Below are 7697 nucleotides of genomic sequence, written 5' to 3'. Positions count from 1 at the left end.
ATATTAGTTAATTAGAACATGTTTGTTTATAAGAAATTTCGTAGAACATTTCGCAGGTTTACCTCGAATAACAAAAAAATGATATCTGATGTTTGAACTCCTAAACCTTGAATTCACAAACATCGATACAATAGCCAAGAAATACTAGAAAGTTCCCCGAAGGTAATACATATGTAAAACTAAACAATTTAGCGGGAAGTTTTGTTGCCTTCCTAAATTTAATGTGAAACCGATGTGTAGTATCAGCATTTTGTTACATTCTTAGTATATCACCATTATTTTCAATCATATTTATATTATGTACCTAAGTTCATTACATTTAGTTTCAATATATTTATTGCATTTTTTCATTCTGTTCGATGATGGTTATCGACGTTTTTCGGCGAAATAAAAACACCAACGTATTGCCAGATCGTCCGGACGTTTCGAGCTACTCCTGGCTTTCACTCATCTTCTGCGGACACTAAAACATATATTTGTCAATAGCAATTCTTCACAACTTAAAATCTAACTTACAATCTTCAATCCTCGTTACACTAGCACTATCTCTGTTTTTAATTTCTACTGTCACTTTTGGATCTCAATTTTTGGATAATAGAGTTGTATGCCGTTTTAAATGTAATAGAGTCAGTTTGTTTGTTAACTACATTTTCGTCTCCTTTAATTTTAATGTGAAAAGTTTCAGCTGTTAATCTAGTGCTGCTGCGTGTCATCTTATCTAAAATTTTTGTCTTGTCGAAATTAAAAACATGTCCATTTTCTACACTGTGTTGAGTCAAGCCAGTTCCTCCTATTCTTTTCGTTCTAACATCGTATTTATGTTGCTCTATTCTTTTACATAGAAACTGGCTTGTTTCACCTACATAAGATTTATGGCATTGACCGCATGGTATCTCGTACACTACATTCGTATTTTTGTCTTTCGTTATCTTATCTTTAGTTCTTGTAAACAGTTCGTCTTTTACTTTGTTTATTGGTCTAAATGCAACATCTATTTCAAATTGTCTCAAGTATTTCGACAATTTCTCTCCCAAACCTGCCACGTATGGAATTGTCGCGAACTTCTTCTTCGCATTATCTTTCTCTCTTTCTAAACTGTTGTACATTCTGTGTGTTCTCTCCTTTATCACATTTTCTATTAAACGTTTAGGATAGTTATTATTTTTAAACATAAGTTTGACTGTTTCTAAAGTATTTTGCATATATTTAACATGACTTAATTTCAATGCTCTGTCTACCAATGCTATTATAGTATTTTTCTTATGAGTGAAAGGGCTAACTGATTTAAAGTCCAGGTATCTTCCATTCGGGTCCTTCGGAAACCACTCCGTAGTGATTTCGTCTTTTTCTCGTCGTAGAACCGTATCCAAGAACTTCAGTTTACCTTCCACCTCCATTTCTACTGTAAACTGCAGCCTCGGATATATATATATATATATATATATATATATATATATATATATATATATATATATATATATATATATATATATATATATATATATATATATATATATATATATATATATATATATATATATATATATATATATATATATATATATATATATATATATATATATATATATATATATATATATATATATATATATATTTTTTTTATTTTTTTTTTTGGATTTGGAACCACCGCGACCATTGAGTTGATCTATTGTGGTATACCCGTGCTTAATATCGCATCGGTTCAGGTCGACGAGTTACCATTGAGGGTAACTGTCGTTGTCTGATGGTGCGAAGTACCCCAGTCTGGTATAATTCTTAGAATGAATTTAACTACCACATTGGGATTTTCTAACCAGATTTCACAAGGACTTAGTATGGCCTTGTTGAAATATTGTTTTCTACGCACTAGTAGTGCTGGACAGTCGCAGAGCAAATGTTGAGAGGTCTCTATATCACAGTCACAAAACCGACAGACTTCTGTTTGACTTCGATTTATCTTTTTCAAATGATATCTGGCCGGGCAGTTCCCCGTAAGTAGCCCAATAACAATGCTTAGTGATTTTTTATTTATTGTATTGCATCTTCCTCCCATTTTTTTGATTTCCATTTGTAGTACACATTTGGACACCCCGCAGAAAGGCTCTGGTCCAATGAATGGTAAGTTTGAGCCTTGTCTAGCTAGTATATCGGCTTTTTCATTTCCTTCGATTCCACAGTGGCCTGGTACCCAGTACAGATAAACCTGGTTTTTATCAGACAGTTGCTTCAGTAGTGTCATACATTCCCACACCAATTTGGATTGGCATTCGTAGGATTTTAGTGCATTCAGAGCTGCCTGACTGTCAGAAAATATGCAAATCCGTGCGCGTCTTTTTAAACATATAGATGCACACTCTAAGATGGCATATATTTCTGCAAGGAGAACAGTTGTCCATCTTCCCATTGGTATCGAGACATCAAGCCCAGGACCAGTCACTCCAGCTCCAGTGCTATCGTTCATTTTTGATCCATCTGTGTAGAAATTAATTGATCCTGGTAGAATATTTGGGCCTCCTATCTCCCAAGTTCGACGGTCCATTTCAACCACTTGGTACGGTATGTCTAGGTTTAGGCTTTTTTCCATCCAGTCTTCATTCATTGCTACTAATGGATTCATGAAGAAATCTTTCAGTATACTCAGATGCCCAAAAAGATTGCCTTCAAGAAAATTATTGTTTCTTCGCAGCCTCAGTGCACTCTTTTTGGCTTCCATTTGCACGTATTGATGCAGTGGAAGCTTATTAAGAGCTGCCTCTATGGCCTTTGTTGGTGTACTATATATTGCTCCTGTTATGGCCATGCAGGCCAAGCGTTGTAATTTGTCTAATTTTTTCCGGGCCGTACATTGCTTTGTTATCGGCCACCATACTAGTGCAGCATACACTATCTTTGGTCTTACTATAACCGTGTAGATCCAATGAATCATTTTAGGTTTAAGCCCCCACTTTTTTCCAAAAGTTTTCTTACTTATCCAGAGAGCATTTGTGGCTTTGCTTATTACCTGCTCTAAGTGTAAGTTCCAGTTAAGTTTCTCATCTAGAATGACTCCTAAACATTTTGTACTTGACGAATATTTTAGGATAGATCCATTAATTGTCAGACTTTTGAGCGTCACTTTTCTTCTGCGAGTAAACGGAACCAAAACTGCTTTAGAGGGGTTTATGTTTAACCCTTCTCCTTGGCACCACTGGAAAGTGCAGTTCAATGCAGATTGCATTCGATCTGTGATGATGTCGTCGAACTTCCCACGAACTATTATGACCACGTCGTCAGCAAATCCAACAACTTCAAAGCCTTTTTCCGCAAGTTTATTGAGTAGATCGTCTACAATAAGCGACCATAGCAAGGGCGACAATACACCTCCTTGAGGACATCCCTTAGTGGTCGTTATTGTTATGGACGATTCCCCCAATTCAGCAGATACTTTTCTGTTATTCAGCATTTCCATGATCCAGACTTTAATGCAAGGATCAATGTTTCTTTTCTCCATTGATTTTTTTAACGATTTGTAAGATGCGTTATCGAAAGCACCCTCTATGTCAAGAAATGCTACTAGAGCAATTTCTTTTTTCTCGAGAGTACTCTCTATTTTGGTTACTAATTTATGTAGAGCTGTGACAGTAGATTTATTTGATTGGTATGCAAATTGAGATTTACTAAGGGGATTTAGTTGTAAATATTTTGATTTTATGTGTTCGTCAATTATCTTTTCCATGACTTTAAGCACGATAGATGTTAGGCTTATTGGTCTAAAAGATTTTGGGTTTGTTTTGTCTTTTTTGCTTGCTTTAGGAATGAAGACAACGCGAACTTGGTTCCATATTTTTGGTATGTGACCAAGTTTTAAACTTGCTTCGAAAATTGTTGTTAAGGAATCAAGCAATGCGTCTCCACCCCTCTGTAGAAGTGCAAGAAAAATACCATCCCTTCCAGGAGATTTGAACGGTTCAAAGGAATTCACGGCCCATTCAACTTTAGATTGTGTGAATATGGTGTTAGGTAGGGATGAGTTGTTGCTCGTGGCCCTAGCTAGCCTCCTGCTCTCTTCAACCCCTACATCTATTCCCTCGTCCCTCGGTACTAAGTTTGACCCTGGAAAGTGTGTTTCCATCATTATTTCCAGAGTTTCTTTTGTATTTATAGTAAAATTACCATCTGGTTTCTTTAGATTTCCTAGTCCATTTGAATGGTCTTTAGAAAGTACTTTTTGTAGCTTTGCTATTTTTGGGTTTTTTTCAATGTTCTCACAATAGTTCCTCCCGGTTATTCTTCGTGATTTTAAAAAGCTTCCGAGATTTTTTTCTTAAAATATTTAAAGTTCTGTTCCACCAAGGAACATCTCTGTTTGAGATTTCTTCCTTAACTGGACAGCTGGCATCATACGCTTGTACAATTCTTTCAGTGATATCTTTTGCAACTCTGTCCAATTGTTTTGTTGATTAAATTGTACTATTCCATAAAGTGCTATCAGATTGCATTGTTGACTTATACCTCTCCCAGTTGGTGTTCCTAGGATTTTTGTAGACAACTTTGATTAATTCACCAGCATTGTACTCAAACACTATGTGTTTATGGTCAGATAAAGATTCTTCATCTGAGACATGCCAGTTTTTAATATTTGTCGAAAGTATAGGACTACAAATTGTTAGATCCAATACTTCTTGTCTAGTTTTTGTAACAAATGTAGGCTGATCTCCTTTATTACATAAATCGATATTGTTCGAAGATATGTATTCAAAAAGGTCTTCGCCTCTTCTGTTAATGTCGGTGCTTCCCCATATGGTATGATGGGCGTTCGCATCGCACCCAACAATGAAATGTTTATTATTCATTTTGCAGAAACTAATAAAAGCAGTTAATTCGGGTGGAGGTACCGTATCCATATCTCCGGGGAAATAGGCTGAAGCTATATAAGCTTCGGTTTTCCCCCGTGTTGTGGGAATCTCCAATCGAATCGCAACTAGATCTTTGGTAATAAATTGTGATATGGGTACGAAATTGATCCCCCTTTTATTAGAATAGCTGTTCGAGGGTTAGGACAATTTTTATCATAAATCAGCTTACCTGTTTGTGCATCTGTTCCAAGAACTTGGTGATTATGCGCCCAGGGTTCTTGTATAAGTGCTACGCATATATTTTCTTTCAAGAATCTTCGACAAAGGATTCCGGTTGCTCCTTTGGCATGATGTAAATTTATTTGCACGAACTTAATGTTACCAGCCATCTTTTGTTTTTTTTTATTTATTTATTTTTTCCTTATTATTTTAGACCCAGAATGATTTTGGTTCTTTGGACGCCCAAATATATTCCGATTGTTTTGAGACCCAGAATTCTTCCGGTCCTTCGAAGACTCCGGAACACTCCGGTCCCTTTCTGACCCATAACCTTTCCGGTCTTCTGGAGGCCCGGTAAACTTCCAGTCCTTTGAAAGCCCAGAAACTTTCTGGTCTTTTGAAGGTCCAGCAACATTCCCGTCCTTTGAAGGCCCATCAACATTCCCGTCCTTTGAAGGCCCAGAACGATTTTGGTCCTTTGAAAGTCCTGAATGTTTTTTGTCCTTCGAAAAGCCAGAGAGACTCCAGTCCTTAAATTGCCCAGAGGCGTTCCAGTCCTTCGAATGCCCCGAAGAATTCCGGTCCATTGGTTTGCCTGAACTTTTCTAGTCCTTCGTGAGCCAAGAGCTCATCTGATCCACTGGGGGCCCAGAGTGACTCGAGTTCTTTAAGTTCCCAGAAAGATATTGGTCGTAAAATTTTCTTTGGCGATTTTGAGCTAAAAAGGGGTCAGAATTTGAATTTAATTGTTTTTTGGAGGACTCTATATCCGGTAAATTTTTATCCGTTTCACTGGATTCCGGGACATTTAGGTTTCCAGTACTTAAAGAATTTACCGGTTCCTCGTCATTTGATATTAGCATAACATCTGAGTTGGGCTTATACATACCTTTTTTCTCAGTTTTTTTTGCCCAAATTTGTAGTTAATAAGGAAGTTACTCGCTTTAAAATGTTGCATGGAGGCCTCATCAACAGTGAAGAACCATTCAACGTGTTTCTCAAAAAGAGTGTTACGTCGAATTATTTTCCATCTATCGGTGCTCAAGCCATCGTTTTGGCTCTCTATATAAATCCTGATAGTGTCGTTGTCGTCATTCTCACTTTGAGGGAAAAAGCCAATCATCACGTCTAATCTTGGGATATCGTTCGCGTCAACTACCATTAACTGAGCGTTTTCCCACGGGATTAGCGTAGGAACCACAGAGTCTAGCCAATCAGCTGTTTCCGTGTCTAGACAGTTTACAACCAGATGTCCGGTACGTTGCCAGCAGTTGGTAAACTTAGGCTTGAAAGACTCTTTCCTTTGCTGTGTGACTTTTCGTAGAATGGCCTCCTGTACGATATTCATTTGGTTCATCGTCAGTTGGATTTGTGGGTAGTCCTTTGGCAGTATTCCTACCTTTACCCATTTGGCCACGTCACTGTAGGTCGGTTGTTGTTCTCCGGAGATTGTTGTTGATTGCTCTTGCCTGATAATTTCCATCCGTTTGTTAACAGAGTGATGGGCGTGCATTCCTTTTTGCTTTTTAGGAAGGGGTTTTCCGTCAATATTGTTTGTTACTGCTGTTAATGTTCCTTGGTCTTGTCGGTGTCGATACGTTTTGTGGCACTAGAACCATCGAAAGCGCTTCTTGCCGACCATGCCCACTCTGCAGCAATTTTTTAAACCTCTTCCGTTTCGCTCCACTTAACTTTGGCTTAAGAGTTTGCCTTTGTTCATTTTGTTGCTTTTTCCGTAGATTTTTTTGTACCTCTTTGATGGTGACATTTATCCCATCGTCCTCGTCGGAGTTTAGAATGGAAGATGAAACTGAACCTGCACCCCCAACATCACCCATCGAACCACTTTGCAGAAGATCATTTTCTTCATCGTTCCCTTCTACCTCCATCGTATTTTCGGTTGCAGTATTTATGATGGATTCTTCGATTGACTCCATAATTCTGCACGATACAACGTATTTTTATTTATTTATTTATATTTATTTAAAAAAAAAAAACAATTTTAAAGTTCCCAAAAAAGATGGAATAAAAGAGATTATTTTTTATCCTTCTGTCAGCGCCGCGCACTTTTTTTTGAGTGATTTACAATTTCCCTTATCACGTATCGGAGTGGTAGTGGTGTCTCGATAGCACCTACCCGCTCTCTTGCTATGCGATAAATTAGCACTGGTACTCAACACGCGTCTATTGCCGGAACATTTGGGTTACTTTTTATTCCCTTACTCTCCACTACCAATACCCGTCTAATTACTATTTCACAATGCAATATTCTGACAATAGGGGCTTGCACTTTTCGGCGTTTTTTCGCATGAAACACTGCAATATCCTAATGAACTCCACTTGCACGATGCACTATGGCACTTTAATTAGACTTTGTTTATAATTTTGACCCGAATGGGACCACTTTGAACGTTATATTTAAGAAAATAAAAGGAGCTTATATATCCAGCTAAGTAGCTGTCTTACTCACACTCCCAATCAGATATATATATATATATATATATATATATATATATATATATATATATATATATATATATATATATATATATATATATATATATATATATATATATATATATATATATATATATATATATATATATATATATATATATATATATATATATATATATATATATA

General features: G+C 36.7%; 1 protein-coding gene across 1 annotated transcript in view; it reads left to right on the top strand.

Moving 5' to 3' along the window:
- Positions 1-7697, top strand: part of LOC131683204 (innexin inx7) — a 543289-nt gene that overhangs the window by 497724 nt on the left and 37868 nt on the right. The window lies entirely within an intron of this gene.

Source organism: Topomyia yanbarensis, chromosome 2 (genome assembly GCF_030247195.1).
Source record: "Topomyia yanbarensis strain Yona2022 chromosome 2, ASM3024719v1, whole genome shotgun sequence".
Taxonomy (NCBI): domain Eukaryota; kingdom Metazoa; phylum Arthropoda; class Insecta; order Diptera; family Culicidae; genus Topomyia; species Topomyia yanbarensis.
This window is presented reverse-complemented; position numbering and strand designations above follow the sequence as displayed.